Below are 20,011 nucleotides of genomic sequence, written 5' to 3' on the forward strand. Positions count from 1 at the left end.
TGATTTTGACTGTAATAGCATTGTAATTTATACTGACTATTCTTAAACTAGTATGTAACATTTCATTCTTTACAAACAGGGATTTCAGTTTGTGCCTAAAATGTTCTTCTGTTATGAGAACTGAATGAAAAGAAGAAAACTAAGCATGCTTGGTAATTTATTGAAACATGACAATTTGGTCTGAATCAGAATTACAAGTTCATAATTATAGAAATCTGTGTATCAATAAGACGGAAGGTTTACAACTAACGTTATTTTTCTGTTATTTTTAGATACACAGTTTTAAAATAATGTGTGCCCTAAACAAAAAATATCAAAATCAGTGTTATTATTTTTTATATATATCCTTAAACCAGATTCATTAAAACAGCAGGCAGTTACCATGTAATTTCAAGATCATTAGCTGGTTTTGACCAGCTCACAATGCAAGTATACAGATCATGAAAAATTCAATTTCTCCTATTTTTTATTTTTCTGTATGTGTTTACAATTAGGAAAATGCTTAAATTACAAACTTTGATTTTTAAATTTATTACTGATAAAAGTAAGCACATGAAATGTTTTCTTGTGAACATAGGTGAACTTGTATTTGAGTGAAATATTAATTTAGGATTAACATTTTAGGTATTGTAATTGATGGAATTAGAATTTCTAACCATTATTTCAACTACTTTTATGAGAAAAAGAAAATCAAACTACCCAACATTTTAGCTAACAAAACTGGTCTGGAAAATAATATTCCTGTAAAGTAACAAATTTTCAAAAATTTTCTTCTTAATGTAAACCAACTTATGAAAATTTGGGCCAAGAGCAAAATTTTTGCTATATGTATAATAAATAGATTAACTTAAATGGAACTTAAAAAAAAAATTCTTGCTAATATTTAAAGCTTTTCTTTTGAATTTGATTTACTTTGCTTGAAAAGATCAAGTTAATTAATTAAATCTTAATTTATGATTAAAAATCTTTCATCAGCATTCATCAATGTGTTTAGGAATCTGAAATTATTTAATGTGAATAACATAAACCCAGTAAAAAAAACCCTCTATTCTAGTAACTTGATAAGTACATCATGTTAAAAGATGAAAAATAATAATTTTTATTTAAATTTAATTATCATCATTCTTGCACTGCATAATTCAAAGATATTGCAGACATCAGGGAGATTTGTTCTCAATACCAACTTTACTATTGAATTTTAACATTCTTTGCAATTGCTGGTATGAACTCTCATAATTTGGTGAGTTATGACACTATTTTTTGTGTGAAAATTACAATTACATTTAATTTTATCTCATAAAGATATTAATGAAGTTAAAAAGTAATTTCATTAATCAACATGAATATTTACTATGAAAGTTTTAAACATCAATTGGCATTTTCCCTCTAGTATTAGAACTTAAACTTAATTATATCTAACACAGACTTAGTTCTTTTGGCTGAAACAAGAAAACAATTTAGCATTGTTAAGTGTACTCAGTCTGCCTTCTTTTTTCTTTTTGTAATCTGTGAAGTGGTTTATGTTTTGAAATGGTCATATACATTTGCTTTTGCACTCCAACATGCCCAAGGTCATTGAGGAACCTCCTGTCTGTTCAAAGAGTGCTGATGTTTACTTGTTCTCTAGAGCAGATAACTCAAAAGCTAAAGATGACCAGAGGTACAACCTGTTTAAACAGAAGCATGATGAGTCAGACTTTACCCATATCAAGAAAATCCCAGAGTTTAGAAAATACATTATCAATGTACCCATAACTCTGATGCTTTTTCTTTTTCACAGCATGTGTATCAAGTTATTCAGGGTCTCAGCACTCTTGTACTCATTCACTACATGGTATGAAATCCCAGCTGTAGAAAATAATACTTTGTATTGTAATTCCAAAAAAGAACCCCACCATCCACATGCACCTACTTGTATGCAAGTTCTTAAAAAGATGGCCAAGAAAATGGGAAGCAGAAACACTTCAAGAATTTACAGAACTTAATTTCATTATTAGTCAACTGCTTCTTTTAAAATTAAAAGGTTTTTTTTTTTTCTAACTTGTTCTGCATTGCATCTTTTGAATGGAAAACAAACATACATTCAGAGGGTACATTTGATGAAATTAAATTACTGTAAATTATCTATTTACTCATTCAATTCAAAAACAGGAAATTACATTTGCCACTTCTGAAGTTTTATCAGCAGCATTTAACCATTTTTCAAATTAATAGTTCAGGAGGATTGGTTGGCTGGTTGATTTAATGTTTTATGGCAAAAAGCAGCTAGGCTCTCTGCACCAAACATCCAGTAAAAAGTTAAAAGTAAATTTACTAAAATTCATAAAAGGAAATTAAGGTAAAACAAAACAAAGTTTAAAAAAACACATAAACAGCATAAAACCAATGTTTACATCTAGTCTACAACATCAAGAGAAAAACTACAGTAATTCAAGATGTAAAGGACTTTTTGTAGCATAACTCCCCAGAAAGACTAACAGGTAAGTACAAAAAACCACTGTCAGTCACCTGAAGTTGGCCTTTCCAGTCCTGATTCCGAGTTATTTGACGTTGTGGCCATTTTCAAAAAGGAAAGTAATAAAATGGTTTTAAAAGACATGTAGCAAAATTATAATAATAACTTGCCAGGATGACTAACGGGTAGTTCAAACAGCAGTGTTAGTCACCTGAAATTGGCCTTTCCAGTCCTGGTTTTGAGTTATTGAATGTTATAACCAGTTTAAAATTTCAAGTCAAACTAGACGAATTGTGATTTTTAAAAGGGAGCCACATTAAAAAGGTGTAATGTATAAATTAAAAAAGTTAAATGACATTAAAAAAAGATTAATGGCCTTTACAAAACTAAAAACATCATTAAGGTGGACAGTGTCACCATCACCAGTAACACTGTCTAACGTTATGGACAAACTTTGGGATGGAACATGTTTAAAATGGTGCCATCGTTGAGAGTCGTAACGATGACAAGAGAGTAAAATGTGGCTTACAGTGATCTGAGTGTTACACAAACTACACACTAGTGCATCAGTTCCAGATAAAAGAAAATGATGAGTTAAAAAAACTGTGACCAATGCATAGTCTACTTAGAACAATTTCCTCTTTCTGATCCTCATGGAAGCAAGACTGCCAAAGTCCAATATAGGGTTTTATTTGGAAAAGGTTGTTTTCACGTTGCTCACTCCAAGTAGACTACCAGCTGGCATGGAGCCGAGCCTTGAATACATGACCATAGTCCACGTATGGAATAAGTGCAGCAGTGATAGTGCCAGAGCAGATAGACTGAGCTACAGTGTTGGCAAGCTCATTCCCGAGAATACCAATGTGGCCCGATATCCAGAAAACTGGATAGAAGTAGATGTTAAAGAGAAATGGGCCAGTCAGTTTTGAATATCAGTGAGAACAGGGTGTGAACCAATGTGAAGTGATTCCAGGGCTAGTAGAAAACTAAGCGAGTCAGTATAAATAGTGCAGTTTGAGTACTGCTTAGCTTCTATGTGATTGATGTTTCAAGTCAAATCAGGTGGTTCATGGTGGAGTGCTGTCATCAGAACCCACACTGGGTGAGCAAGAGATGTTTGATTCAAGGAACCAAAAAGATGACCATTAACCACCCTCTCTAAGGTCTTACACAGACAGCTCATCAAAGCAATTGGATGGTAGTTTGAAGGAATCTTGGGATCCTTCCCAGCCTTAGAGAAAGGTGGAACAATAGCCTGGTACCAGGTATCAGGAAAAACATTATCTTGCTAGATCTGGTTAAAAACAATCACAAGAATAGCAAGAAAAGCAGGAGATAGATGGTGCAGCATGTCATAGTGTATATCATCAGGTCCAAAAGATGAAGGGCCAGTTTGAGTTCCACCAGTGTAAAGGGATGATTAAAATCATGTAGGCAATCAGCTCGAAAGGAAAGAAATGTCTGCTCTGCCCAAGTCTTGATGGCTAAGAAGGTGGAATAAGAAGCAGAAGTGCTAGATACCCAGAAAAAGCTTTCACCTAGAGTATCAGCAATGCTCTGGGTATTGGCCACTTCCTGGCCATCAGAAAGCAAGATCAAGAGGGTGACAGAGTTATATTACCCACTGACCTTTCAAATCTTGTCCCATATGACTTTGGAACTGGTGGTAGAAGATATGCTGGTTGTGAACTTAATCCAAGATTCCTTCTGGCTTTGACGTCTTACTCATCGAGCATATGCACAGGCCCGCTGGAAAGTGATGCGGTTCGAGAGTGTGGGATATCTGCAAAAAGTATCCCAGGCTCATTTTTGAGCTTTCCATGCCATGTGGCAGGCAGGATTCCATCAAGGACGAGGATATAGTGGAAAATGTGTCAAGGTTTTAGGAATTCATTAAGCAGCTGCTTGTATAATACAGTCAGTTACTGCTGCCACACAGTCGTCTATTGATGGCTTACAGACGATGGCAGGATCAAGTTCTGTGAGAGCAGTGAAAGAGGGTCAGTTTGCCTGATCCAGCTACAACCTGGGCATGCGGATCGGGTGGCATCGACCACAGCCATTATGAGAAAATGATCACTGCCTCATGGATTATTGTCAACCCTCTGTGTAAAATGGGAAAATAATGAAGGGTAGCAAATTGAGAGATCAATAGCAGTAAAGGACTGACTAGGTGCATGGAAATAAGTAGAAGAACCAATACTGAAAAGAGAAAGGCTGTGATCAGAGAGTATATGCTCTACAGAGCAATCCCTCCTATCAATATCAGCACTTTCCCAGAAGGGATGATGTCCAATAAAGCCCCCCAAAATGCAAATGGGACACAGCAACAGGTAGAGAGAACAAACAGTGATGGTATGACCCGTGGAAACACAGATGGCTACGGCCTCCAAGGGTGTGCTGAGTAGCAAAGACAAGGTGGGTACATGCTGGTCAACCAACCTCCATGCAGTTGTCCATTACACAGCCTGTCATTTCTGTATAAAGAAAACCAAAAAAAGGTGTCTGTATCAGCAGTTTTCAGAAATGTTTCCTGTAAGGAAAGACAATCAAGATGTTAGGAAGCAATCAGTGTTTTGATGTCATCCAGATTAGAACGTAAACCTCAACAGTTCCATTGTATCGGGGTGGCCATTTTTATTTACGTGTACGTAAGCTGGATGGAGAACCCTTCTGTTTATAACCATGTCTTTTTACCTTACTGTCCTAATTCAAAGGAGGTCTATCAACCTCCATGGATCCTGCCCTGGGTCGATTGGGCAGGTCTTTGCTGTTGGAGGAGGATCACAGTGAATGAGGATGTGAACGAATGATAGTTTTACATCTAGGGGTAGAAGAAGAAGATGTATCCGAGGAAATGCCTGTACCTGGAACTGAAGGAAAGGAATCTTGGGATTTGTCGGAATGTATGTAAGGGACAAAGATAGGTGTTGAAGTTGATTCATCAACTTTTTTAACCATGGAGGTCAAAAGACTTTTCATTTGTTTGGAGAATGATTCTTTTGGAGGCACAGAGAGATCTGTCTGCTCTCCCACTGTAGTTGTGGAATGAAGTGCAGCAGCATACATCTGAGATGAGGTGGTGGACAGCAATTTTCGGGCCTCAGAATAAATAATGTTATGAATCGTTTTCAAATGATGCACCTCTTTTTCTTCCAACCATTTAGGGCAAGAACAAAAGTAGGACAGGTGAGAGCCATTGCAATTGATGTAATGAGGGTCCATTTCACACTCATAGGCATCGGGGTTCTTGCCACTGCAACGACCACATGTCAAGGAACCATGACATGATGTCTTCGAGTGACCGAACTGTTGACACTAGAAATATCAGAGAGGGTTTGGAATGTATGGCCATACTCTGCAATTAAGATAACCTGCCTTGATGGTGGTAGGCGGACGTGGTGATGTATATGTGAGAATGAGGACATTGGTCGGCACCATAATTCCATCTTTTCGAGTGGATATACGCCTCACTGCAGAAACTCCCTGGGTGGAGAAACCAGCAAGGATCTCTGACTCTGGGATGTTCTTCAAATCCCTCTCAACAATAACTCCTTGTGATGAATTCAAAGTAGCATGAGGTGTAACCTCAATAGGTATATCCTCAATTGCTTTTGAATGCAACAGGAGTTCCCTGTGTTAAGATGTGGATGTTTCCACCAATATTGTCACCAAAAATGAAGCTTTTTTACTGACTTTGAGTCATCACCAGCAGTCCTGCCTCATCTCTAGCTGTTGCTACCACTGGTTGCCTAGCCCCAGCAAAGTAAACTCATCACACAAAAACCACTTGCCAATTTCTGAACCCCACTGGATTAGTTACATTTGTCATGAAAACCATCATGGCAGCCATTATCATTGAAAACAATCTCATTACTTGCTCGAGTAACACTTCATCTAGTCCGTCAACACTTTCACATCTTGAAAAGACCAAACAGGGCAAGATATGACATTTCAACAAGATAATTCTCAAAACCCAACTTCTGTTCTACATGTTAACATTCAGGGTTGCCTATACTGTACAAAACATGAATTACTACAATTAGCAAATCAATTGACAGTTTCAATAATAACTATTAACAAAACCCTTCTCAGTGATAAGTTTTTATTTACCAAACTACAAGATTCATTCAATACTCAAACACTATCACTCCTACATCATAGCCTTATTTTATAAAAACAACCTGGACATATCTATAATAAACTACAATATACTAACATGCCATGAACATATACTGTGCCAACTAAAAATTCTGTTTGTACCTACAATTACTCTTTTGGCAATTTACATGTTCCCACAGTCAATTACTGATGTAAATTTCTCACAATCCATTGTTCAAACATAGCAAAACATTATTATAATAGAAGACCTTAATGCTTCCCACACAGCTTTTCACAGTCAAACCACATATAACCCTAGAAGAAAAACTGAACACTTCATCCACTTTAACAGTCATAACACTTTAAGAATAACATAAGGCAGACCACCAACTAGGATACTGAGAACAAAATACCAAATCTGAACAGAGTAATATGGCTAGATTCCAATAATTCACTTGATAGAAAACTCCCTGAACCCAGAACATCAGCAAATTCAATGGAAGAAACAGTGTCATATTATTCAAAAATTGCTATTGTAATTACAGAAACAGTTAAGACATTAAGTACAAAAAGTGAAAGACAGTAAGTAATTTAAGGGCCTTAACACCTAAAGTTCACAACCTAATACTAACAAGAAAATGCCCCAGAAGAAAATTCAAAAGAACCAGAAACCCTGAACTAAAACCCCTCGTCAACAACACTGAAAATGAAATGCAAACACTTATTAAAAAAACAATTTCTTATGACCCAAACTGTCACCATTCCAGAAAATGTTCAAAAACATATACCAGGAATCAAAAGACTTTAGGAACATCACACACAAAATCACAACAGCTTCTACAGTTAACTGAAAAGCTAACTAAATTAACAACTAAATTAACTAATTATTTTACCGACACTTTAGTTACATCAAATAACATCAATTTCAATCACAACCATTTTCAAAAACCTAATGATATCATAATAGATAATCAAAAATTCTTGATTCCAACTTTTCCCTCTAACATACCCACTGTTACTTTAAACTCTTTGACCCACAACATTTCAAAACCAGAAATCAAAGGAATGAAGAGGGAGAGCATTGAAAACTTAAGCTTATAATTTCTGAAACTTTTTAAATATTAATATTATAAATTGTTGTAATCTGGGTAAATAAAAGTAAGATGATGAAAATGTTAACCTAGAATTTAATGGTGTAAATTTTACTACAACATTACAATAGGCTTAAGTATGTGTAACCATACTTTAGGCTTAGGTATATTTCAACTAATGGTAAATAATAAAACATGTTAAGTACATTGTTTGATTAAATAAACACAATTTAAAAACTAGTTTATTGTTTCTTGGTGTTTTTATAATTAACTTGTTAGAATAAACTTAGACCCATTAGTTTAATCAGCCATTAAATACAGATAGGTTATAAATATATAAATCAGGCTAAATACATTTTATTATCCTTGTTATGTATTTTGTTAAGTTCTTTTTCTCAGTTATTTACAATTAAAAATAAAATTTATTACCTAAGTGTAAGGATAAAGTTTTGAAAAAAATTAATATAATTGATTCTTAAAAGTTAGGTTTAACAGTAATTTTAACAACAGGCAACTGGCAGTGCAGGATCAAGATGATTGTAAGGCCAAGGCACACTTCTGTTCATGGGCTCTATCAGCCATTCAAATTAAACCACAGATTAACTTTTAAGGAACATCTTCATGGATCAATAGTTTTCATTGGCTCTAAGCACTGTGCCTATTGTGCCTAATAAATAATCTGGCCCTGGCTACTGATATTGAGTATTTATTTTCAGGGTATAATTATACATATGATGGTTAAGACTAGTGCAAGAGTTAAGTATTCACAGTTTGTAATGTGTAATGGGTGAATTTTATTTGGAAACTCAGAAATAGCATGTACTTTTATGAAAGCTAACAATGAATATCTACAATTTGAATGTAAAGTGTGTCATTTGGAGGCTACCTTAATGAAAGTAGAGGCAATCAATAAAGACAAGTGTAGACCCTGGGATGTGGCAGCAGAATTTCAGGAGGAGCTTAAGAGATACATCACCCAACAGTGACTGTAAGGAAGTTAGGAACAGTATTATTAGAGTAAAATATAGTGAATTGAGTTACAATGATCCTACTCTGCTGAACAACAAATTTTTGCCCTTGGCTTCTACAGATGAGAAACTATTGGAGGGAAGGAAAACACAAGGGTTAGAGAAAGATGGATGATAAGGATGTTATAGTTACAGGTGATTTCTGAAAAAAGCATGTGGATAGGATAGTCTGTGGGTTAAATAGAGATAAAAGAATCAGTTTATGCTACCAAGGTGCACAAGGTTGAGTATATAACTGACACAGCAAGAGATATAATAAGGGGGGCTAAAAAGATTCAGTTTTTGTGGTGCATGTAGGGACTAACTATGTAGGAAAAGGTAGGCCAGAGGAATTAATTAATAAGTACAAGAGGTTAATAAAAGCATTTAAAGAAAAAAACATAATTTTGTCAAGAATACTGCCTAAGACTAACTGATGGGAAGAAGTTATAAACAAGTCACTTAGCCTTAGGTTTGTATGTAAGGAGAAACAGATTAAGCAGTTGGAGTTGTGCAATTAGTTCAGTGGAAGATTGGTTGGGTTGGTGTTTTATGGTGCAAAGTAACTAGGGTATCTGCACCAAACATCTGGTAAAAAGTTAAAATTATTCATAAAAAGAAATTAAGGTAAAACAAAAGAAAGTTTAATTTTTGAATTAAAAACATAAATAGTGTTAAATCTAATTTGTAAAGGACTTTCTGTAGCATAATTCTGGGGGCATTTCCAACTTCCCTTAACTCTCTTAGGTGTTTACTAAGTATAGAATATTATCACATCTTTTATGCATTTGTTTTTCAGGCAGCATAAAGTCCACTACAGTTTTAAGTAAATATAATCGTAATTTTCACAGATCATCCTAACAAACAGATGATTCAGATAATGAAACATATAAACTCAATTATAAAATAGCCAATGTTCCTCAACCAACAGAAATTCCTCTCTTTAACTCTGACAACCAAGGTAAAGATTTTAACCAAAGTTTCTTAAGCTACAAGAGAATGTTTGACTCCATTTGCATTTACTACTACAAGAGGAAAAAACGTTCTTACAAGTTTCCTTATAACTGATGTAATATTATTGCTTTTGATTTTTTTTGCAGCACAACTCAGCACTTCCTTTAGTGTAGTAGATGTTAAAGCCATAACAACTCAATGCTTTGAATCTTCATCACATGGCCCAGTTGGAAATCTTGATGAATTTCCATGTAATGGTATTATTATTTTTTCATGTGTGTAAAGTGTAAATCATGCTTTCAAAATGTGCTACTTGTCCACGATGACAAGAAACCAACTTGAAGTAAAAATGTATCTCAGGACAGCTGGTATGAGTATTATCACTTTTACTAATAAAGCAGAGAACAACATTTGAACCTTCTTAGATCATCTTCAGGTTAATAAAGATTATTCTCTGATTACAAACCTGAAGATGACCTCAAAAGATTGAAACGTTGTGTTCCTTGTGCCTCACTCAATCTGTTTAAATTATTTCAAGTTTGATTACACACGAGTCTAGAGTATGCTGGTGTTAAAATTGACATTAGTTGATTGTATAGCATTCAAATATGTTGTGTTCCATTCAGGTTTTTTTTTTTTCTGTTGCTTCATCTTTTACTTATGATGGAAAAGATGCAACAGCAACAACTGCAACATACTTTGCTGTTGAACCAAGAATTTAGCCCTCTAACAAGCAACACGTAAGTCGAGAGTGCAGAAATGCCTGAAAACATATCTTTTTCCAATTTCCAGCTTTTATATAATAGACACCATTGAATGGAAACTCAGAGATAATGTGGATTTGAAGAGACAGGCAATAAGCTTTTCACTTATAAAATGGATGACAAAGATCAGGAAAAACTATTAGAAAAGCAAAAGCAGAAATTATTGGATTAATGAAGTGTTTCACATGCATACTGTAATGGCATGGAGTACCATATTAGTTGAAAAGTGCAAATATTTAATGTGCATTCATGAATCTGAAACTGCTTCTTTAGGTTTATTCAAGTTCTGTAACTGTTATTAGTGCATAAATATAAGACATGCTCAACTGAACATTTGGTTACTGTTTATCCTTTCTTGAATTTATTCATATATACATCTGTTCCAGCATAGTAAAAACAAATTACTAAATGTATAACAATTCTGAATTCTAATGAAAGGCCATTACTCTTCAAAGGTACTGTTAGAAAGACCTCATTTTCATCATATGCTACAGCTGATGAAATAGAATCATTCATTAAAAGGTGATTCCAATTAGCAGGTGACCATGATGAAGGCAGGAAATAGAGACATATCTGTAAATAGACAGAAGGAACAGATTGACAATTTATGCATAGACACACACAAACACATTTATTTTGAATAACTTGTATCTATTAATGCATTTTCACAATAGCAAAATGTAAAAAAAAAGACATCCTTATTGTATTTATATGAACATGAATAGCTTTTTTATACACTGAAATAATAAACACTCATTTCTGTTAGTTTTTTTCAAGCTTTGGACTTTTGAGATTAAAATATAGACTAGTATTGTATTCACATATTATACTAACATTTCTAAAGCTGAGAATTGCTATCGGTTTAAATAAAATCTGAGTTAAAATGAAGCAACACATTCCTATTGAAGAAATGCATTTCTAAATTTCTTTTACTTAAATCAAAAAATTAAAAATGTTTGAAGGTTTAAAAGGGATAAAAAGCATTATATCATTCAGTGTAACTGCCAATATCAAAAATACTCTTCACATATATAGAGGCATAGATTGAAGTAGTTATTGTTAAATACTTTACCAAGAAAGGGGAAACCAAGTACCATTTACTCAGTCTAAAAAAGTTAATGGATAGTAAGTTAAAACATTTAAAAAACTGCTATAATGATTAAAGTTTGTAATTTATCTTATTTTCAAAGTTCTTGTTCAAGCTGTGCAGGAGTATTCTTCAGGCAATACAATGAAAGTAAAGGTCTTGTGTACAAGAGCTAACTGAAGCAAAAAACTGGGAAAGAACACTAAATGGCAAATTCGAGAACATTGTGAATGTGGATTTTTTATATCACATACAAGCAGTGAGACCTCTGTTATTTTTGGACCAACTTCATAAAGTTGATGTTACAGCTGGTTATTCCACAACAAAAGCAGAATCGACATTCTCTGCTCTTACTATGACAGATGCTCCTCACAGAAAAATCAATGTCTTTATACAAAGATCACACTCACTTTCTGGTATTGTGAGAGAAAATGAGTTAAAACATTTTTATTCAAAGAATTTCTAGGAGAATTTGATAATGTTACTGTAAATTGTAAAAATGAACATAATAATGATTCAACAGAAGTGTGTAGATGAAATGAACAAATGAAACTAATGCCAGACAATAACATTAACAAAGTAAAAGAACAAAACCAAGAAATTAGAAATGCTACACAAAAAGAAACAAGTCCAATCGTAGAAGTAATTAAAAATGCCTTCTATGATTTTGTTAAAGAAATCCCAAATCTTAAAATAAACAAAACTGCATGACACTTATAATTACAATAGCCAAAAAGTACATTACATCAGTCATACAACTGAGTGTTGATCAGTTCAATAACTCATGGACACATTACCTGCTTAAAATGCACTGTGCAACATATAAACATCCAATCAAATGCAATTTTATTTTCTGTCTACTAAATAGGGGTTACAAATATACCTCATCCTATTTAGCCCTTCACAAAGAAATTACTTCCACATAAAGCATTCTCTTTTGAAATGGCTACTCTAATCATTCCTTGAAGAAAATAACTTCCTCATTGGTAATTAATTTGTTTGTCAAACCACCTAACATATTCACTATACCCAAATTTCCTTTACACACTTGCTTACCGTATCTTAGAAGACAGAGCTCCATCATCATGAAACAGTTGAAAAAAATTACATACCTCTTAGTGTCTTTAAATTCACCTAAAACAAAGAGCATTTGCCAACTGCCCACTGTTCACATTTTGTCCACTTGTACACATTCTAAAATGTTAAGAACTATACAGATGAAACTGAATGTAACTTTAAAATATGAACATGTGAATTTGAACATATTTATAAAAACGTGAAGAAAGGTTACAAATTCTCCCAACTCCACAACCCAGCAACACAATAAAGAAACAGAACACCCAATTTCTCACACCAAATTTAAAGTTTTATCAACAGCCAAACATCATATTGAGCTAATATAAGAAACATTATACATGCAAACGTTTCTTCCATCTAAAAATCTCACATTCTTTACTTGTTTTAAACCTATTTTAAGTACTTCATTTGTGCCATATTTTTCATTTTATTGTATCATAATTAATATATTCAAATTCTTTACTTTTATATACATTATATTTCTGTTGCAATTACAAATACTGTTTTCTTCGTATATTCAGATTACTGATAGAATTTTGATAATTCCAAAGCATTTAATGTGATCTCTTACTATCAAGTTTGTGTTGTGCTTCATCAAAATAGAAATTTTAAAAGCAACAAAGAATAAATCTCTAGGAAAACATGACATACAAGCCATCCTCCTCAAAAAAGATACTAAGAGATTGTTTGAACACCTCACAACACTTTAATTTATCACTTGTTCCTAGATATATCCTAGAGCCTTGGAAACAGTATATGTCAAATCCATAAAGAAGAGAAGCCAACTAATAACCAAATAGGTATTGTCCAAATCAGCCTGACCAGCAATTTAAGTAAAATTCTAGAATGAATCATCAGTATGCATTTTCTTATAACAAAGCCACAATGGGCTGTTTGCTGTGTCCACCAAGGAGAATTGAGCCCTTGATTTTAGCATTGTAATCTGAAGACTTAATATACCAAGGAACAAAATAAACAGTAAGAGACTCTTCAGATTCCTGTAGATAACATCTAAATAACCTGATATACAGAATGGATTCATCAGAAAATTCAGCTAAATGACCAAGCACTTTGTTAGATTACCTTAATCCACCCCAGTCAGCTTTAACAAAAAAGAATGTACTGTTATATGTTTTTTTTTTTTTATATTGAGAAGGCATTTAGTACTGTATGACCTAATGGTCTAAGCTTCTGCAAGTCAGAATTGGAACTGTCATGCAGTATTATTTGCAACTCACATGTGACACTAAATTAATGTGAATTAAACATTTAAACATCACAAAAACCAAAATGTGGCAACAGAAACTATGATAGAAGTGTGAATGCTGTGGAGCAGTTGCTGATAATCAAAATTTCCAAAACATATATATGACCAGTTTTTCAATATGCATAACCTACATGGGTTAACACCTGAATATATTAAAACTAAATTACAAGCAGTGTAGTTCTCATTACTTACAAACAAATTACCAAGATAACCATTTTCAAAATTCATGCATAATTGTGAAAACATAGAAACACTAACTGATAATTCTGTGAAAAATGGGCACAAAAATAACCTACTACACAAACTTGATTGTTACTGCATACATATTGAAGATTGTTCAAAGTACCTCAAACCCAGTTTATATGTATAATAAATAAAGGTGACCTAATGCTAGACTAATTAATTAGTTTTGAATTACTGTGAAAGCATTAAAAAAGGGTATTTATGCAAATTCTTTCATAGAAACTTATAATTAATGAATAAATGTAAAAAATGAATTTTAAACTCTGTGAAATGTAAAAATTTACACAAATAAATTGAAGTGGAAGAGCATTTAAAGCATTAATATCACTATAATTACCTACTTAGACAAGAATGTGATTAATGCTTTCTGTATTATATTAATTTAATTATTACCAGGGGATTAGAGATACAATGATCACACATTTCTGGCAGTTATTTTGGAATAAGGTTAATGTTTCTTGAAGAAAAATTAACGCCCAAGGGTCTTCGAAGACTGAGCAGTCCTCCCTCAACCCACTCATGGTAAAAAGTTTATATTTTAGCTAAGTGGCTATCATTTGTTTTGGGCCAAATGGGCTGATGTGTTTTACATAAATCTGGCTGGTGCAAGTCCAGTAGATGTGGCAGCTGGCAAAGTGGAGGCGAAGACAAGATCTTAATCTCCCATGTTTATAAGATCTAAAGCCCAATGCCAACAGAGCATACAACAGGTCTAACAGAGAATAAAGAGCAACAAATACAAATATTAAGTGTAATTACACAAATATTAAATTTATAAAAGACAGATACATAAAAATATTATATAAAAATGACTCATTAACTGCAACAGATCACTATATCTGACATGATAATGAAAGTCCTAAATACCCCTCCCTGCTAAACAATAAGAATAAAGGCCACCCATGCTACACATTAACATATTGCTCAGATTTAAATGTGTGTATTTAAAATGGTTTGTATAAGTGAAATATGTGAATTGATCACAATCTCTAGTGAAAATAGTGATGTTTTCCCATGTAATTGTTTATGAGTACAAATAACTAAACTAAGAAAAATAGAAAGACAGCATTAAATGCTATGGATAATTTCTTCTTAGACTTGGCACTGAAAAAGTAAATAAAATCAATGTTCAAATACAGTGTTTATTCACCAGCAATAATTAATTTCTTCAATAATCTTATAACATTTGAAGTTCAGCAACAACTATAAAGGAGGGAAGAAGCAGTCCAAAGTGAACATGACCCTCCCAACAACCAAACACTGCTTCAGAATGTATGTGCACCTAACTATTCAAGGTCTATAAAGATCCAAAGCCAGACCAACTCTACATGCAACACACAAAATCTGGAAAAGCAAGAAAAATGTGACCTGAAATTTAAGTAGTGATATAAGTAGTTTTATCATTTCTGGTAAAATGGTTTACAGTTATGACAACGATTTATGATTGTTTACACAACTATAGTTGAAACTGGAAGGTAATCATTAGTGCTCTTCTCATAATTTTATTGTTGTTCTCCTTGTTGTTGCAGAATTTATGTCAGTATTTTTTATGCACTACATGTCCATTTGAAACAAAGGTTTTTTCTCCTTTCTACCACCATACTGCAAGGCTTCACAAAAATGATCTATGATTCATAATATAATGTCAAGTAGGAATTCATGTTCATAGTTCTAAGATGAGGATCAACTTTATGATGATAGGTATGAAATTCAGACAGATGAATTACATAATTTCAAGAATTTTATTTTACAAAATGGTGAAGATCTTTTTCACATTGATGTAGGTTACCTATTAACTCTTGAGCCAAAGCATAACTTTTTACAAACAGCAATTACTTTTGCAGCATCTCCTTGAAAGAGGATACCAAGATATAAAAAATATCTCAATACCAAACACAAGCACTTTAACTATGCTGACAATCAATTAACACACAATGTTGTGTTGAAAATTTCAACTTCTCCATTACAACTTTTAATGCTCATCCAACATGAAATGACCACTAATTTATAATTTAGATGCACTTCTGTCTGAAGTTCATATCTATGATCTTGAACTTGATCCTTACCTAGTATTAATGCATGATGAATGTTCATTGATTGACATGTGAAACTATGTCACTTCTTAGAACTATAAACATGACTTCCTACTTGACAATATGTTATGAATCTTGGATCATTCACGCTTTAAGTGCACTTTAATTGAATCCTGATAACCATTTCTGTGGTATACTAGAAGGTGGATTGCATGTACAAGTAAAAAATGTAGGCAAAATGTTGTATAAGTTGGAAACGGTTTCACATAGGAACTACAGAATACTATGCTGCACTTGCATTGCAAAGAGCATCACCATGCAACTGGAGTGTTGGAAGGGAGTGCAAGCCAGCAAGAAGTTGCATAGAGAATGGAATGCAATTAGTTGACCATTATCAGTTTGGTCCAATGCCATCTTATGCACCTATGTGACAAATTTCAAACTGCTAATCAGACTACATGTGATTCGTCTGAACTACTTTACACTGTATAAGCAGTCTAGCTGTATGTCATCACCCACATGATGCACATAAATCTGTTGGGAACTCACACCTCACTCCAGCACATTGCCAAACTTGCCTGTATTTGTGAAGGTAGTATGTGGAAGTTTGAGTGCAATTGTAGATAAGACACAAACAATTTTGGTAACAGCAATGCTGACAAATATCATGGACTGTAGAATTACTATTAGGTATACTGTCAAGATTTCATGAATAAATCTATGCTTGAAAAGCATTTTAAAAATGTTCAAATCACAAGAAAGTAATTATTTTAATCTAAAACTGCTTTCATGAATTCTGATAGGTTCAGTTTAAAGTTACATAGCCAATGAATTTTTACTTAAGATAGCTTTTACTAAAGAGCACTTAGTGCTGGGCTAGTTTTTAGTGTAGTGGCATCATTTATTAGCCTAATTAGTATCATTTATTCATATTATAAAAATTAGAAGCTGTTTTTCATTAGTTACTCATGTCATATTTGTATTTTGATAACCAATACTTGCAAAAATGTTTTATGGATTTCTTTAAAAATTACTTTTACACAAAGTAAAGAAAATGTTATAAATGAAAGAAAGAAATCACTGGAAATTGCAAGAATATGTTCAGGCCAACTGATTGTAATTTGAAAATTTAATTAATTTACCTGCTGACTTAAACTAGCTAATGTGCAAATGATTCAGTTACACTCAGTCAGTGAGAATTAAAGAGGCTGCCACAAGACTGGCTTTTTCATATTGGAAGTTTAATGAACTATTTATTTTGAAGGAAGGGGAAAATATAAAAGTATTAATGCAAACTGTGTTTGCCACCAAAAAAGACACTTTCTTTAAAAACTCCAAACTTACAAAACATCTTCAGCCATCATTACAGTTAACATACAAGTAGAAAAAAAATAATTCTAAATTGCTCCTGATTGTGTGACAAAAGAATGGAATTCTTGTCTATCCTGCAAAAATTTATAACATGGATGAAACTGGCCTATAACTAGACAACACTCCATGAAATGTACTCACCACCAAAGATGCAAGAGATATCCACCACACCTCTTTGCCTGATAAAGGCAAAAGAATCAGTGCTATTGCTTGCTGTAATGCTGAAGAGAAGTTTCTTGCACCATACCGCATCTCTAACGAAAAGAGAAAGCCTGATGTGTTTGAACATGGAATACCTCTTGGCTCACAAGTTGAAATGGGAGATACATCTTCCTATGTTAACATTAACACAGACCTGTTTATGAGTTGGCTGACAGATCATTTTGTTTCACTGAAGGAAACTGGTACAGTCCTTCTCATTTTGGTTACAGCTGCTATTGTTCTGATGTGATTGTGTCTGATTATGCATTTACAAATGAAAATGTGCCTCCTTGATTCTCAAATAACACAATGAAATACCTGCAACTTTTAGATAGGTTATTCTTCACACCACTGGGACTGTGTTGTGTGTCAGCCTTGATTCATGATAACCCTGGAAAATGCCCAAGTAAGTATAAATGTGGCAATCTGCGAAACTCAGCATGGATGCTCACTGCAAAAATGGGAACAGAGCTGCAGACTTTATAGTATGTAGTATTTACCAATATGATCCACTAACAACACCAGAACATGCATATGCAGATAATGTTGTGGCAACAATGTAGTGTGAAGAAGAAACAGCAGCAGGAAGTCAGAAAAATGCACAACAGACATCAACTACCTTATCAGATATCTGTGGGCAAAGAACATCTATTTTTTCATCAAACTCAATAATACTAGCATATGAACCTCCACCATCTATGTCTTATGAAGAAATTACTCTTTCCAATTATTTTTAAGCCATAGGCCACTGGCAGGCATAAGCAGCATTCAGATGTGCTCATACCACCCTAATTTCTACGAAACAAAGTGACTGAAGCAAAAAGAAAAGACACTGATGAAATTACAAAGAGCACCTAAGAAATATGGTAGACTCAGGGAAATAATGAAACCATCTCCAGAGATATCTGCTAGTGAAAATCTGGAAAGCCTTTCCAAATACAACAGTACAAGTGAAGACACAGACAAAAAGACTGCTTTTTTATAACATGTGATAAAAATTACTTCTTTAAGAAGTCACAGAGTAACTGGGTGGAATGTTCTGTGTGCCATTGGGTGAAGTGTCTTATATGTGACTGGGTGGAATGGCTCACATGCCATCGCTGGATTCAAGGAGTGTACCACTGGCCAACAAATATGGGAAATTGTAGCTAAATGTTCCAATATTTTGTTGATAATGATTTAATAAATACAAAGCTTTTAGTGTATTTAGCTGAGTTTGGATGCTTTTTCTATATGTGGCATCTTAGCCACACTGCTGGAGAAGATGCCAGTTTAGAACACTTTATTCATTCTTCCCCCCAATCACATTTAAACAGTTTACCAATTTTTTTTAATCACATATAACAGACGGTAACAATGCCCTATACATCTGTTGTTGTATGACTTCTCTCAAATAAAAGGTAGTTAAAACACTTCCCCTTAAACAGTGCATCTTTCCTCACTTTACCCCACATGAAATGCCCTAAAATTTAATTTGACCCAGCCACTTCTAAAGTTATATTGTAAATGTTATACTTGACTTGCTTATTACAAATTAATTGTACACCTCAAAAGACCATATTTACGTCTTTAAAAGGTGTTTCTGCATATTGTTTCTCGAATAAGCTATTTATATCATTTAGCATTTTCTTTTGGGGGTCAGTTGAACAATATTCATGAGAAAGCAACAGACAGAAACCAAACAGATTTACAACCAAGTTATTCAGTTATCGATTTGCCATATTTAAGGTCATGCTATCTGTATAATCTATACTATGGTATGATTAGTGTTTACAAGTTTGTTGAAGAATTAACCCTTATGCTTTGTTTCTACATTACAGCTACTAAATATGAAAAGAAATCAAAAGATAAAGAAAAACTGGAGTATACTGACACTGTAGACAAGTTGACTAGAGAAAGATATGAAGAAAAAATCAAATTTGTTTTTGGAATGAGATCCATGCCAACAGCAAAGAATGGAGAACTGGTGTGGAAAAGTTTTCTGTTATTTCATATCCAGATAAAATAAACTATTTTGTAAATAAACAGAGTGCATACACATTTAACAACTTAAAGGTATAAAAATCTCTGGAATCCTACACTTGTTTCAATCAAGGTTAGGTGAAAGACAAACACCTCCTTGAACAAAATAATGATCACTGTTTGTTGAAATTTCAAGTAAGTACAAATGTATGAATATAAGAATACTTAAAAAAAATATTTATAAGATGAAAACTCGACATATGAAATATGTAATAGCAGATGTATTATAAACATTTCTCAAATTAATATTAAGTTTTAATTGGTTGTTCACTGTATGGAGCCCACCCAAATTTTATTTTTCTAAAGCATGCATCAAGTTTAAGTGGTGACTGGTGGAG

The 20,011-nt window shown here is 33.4% G+C and overlaps 1 protein-coding gene across 1 annotated transcript in view; it reads right to left on the reverse strand.

Annotated features, from left to right (window-relative positions):
- Window positions 1-10,699: 10,699 nt before the first annotated feature.
- LOC143246383 (nucleolar MIF4G domain-containing protein 1 homolog) overlaps window positions 10,700-20,011 on the reverse strand; it is a 54,195-nt gene continuing 44,883 nt past the window's right edge. The window contains exon 16 of the mRNA XM_076492986.1: window positions 10,700-10,945. The gene's annotated coding sequence lies outside the window, so the exon portion shown is untranslated. The remainder of the gene's footprint in view (window positions 10,946-20,011) is intronic.

Source organism: Tachypleus tridentatus, chromosome 3 (assembly GCF_004210375.1).
Source record: "Tachypleus tridentatus isolate NWPU-2018 chromosome 3, ASM421037v1, whole genome shotgun sequence".
Lineage (NCBI taxonomy): Eukaryota > Metazoa > Arthropoda > Merostomata > Xiphosura > Limulidae > Tachypleus > Tachypleus tridentatus.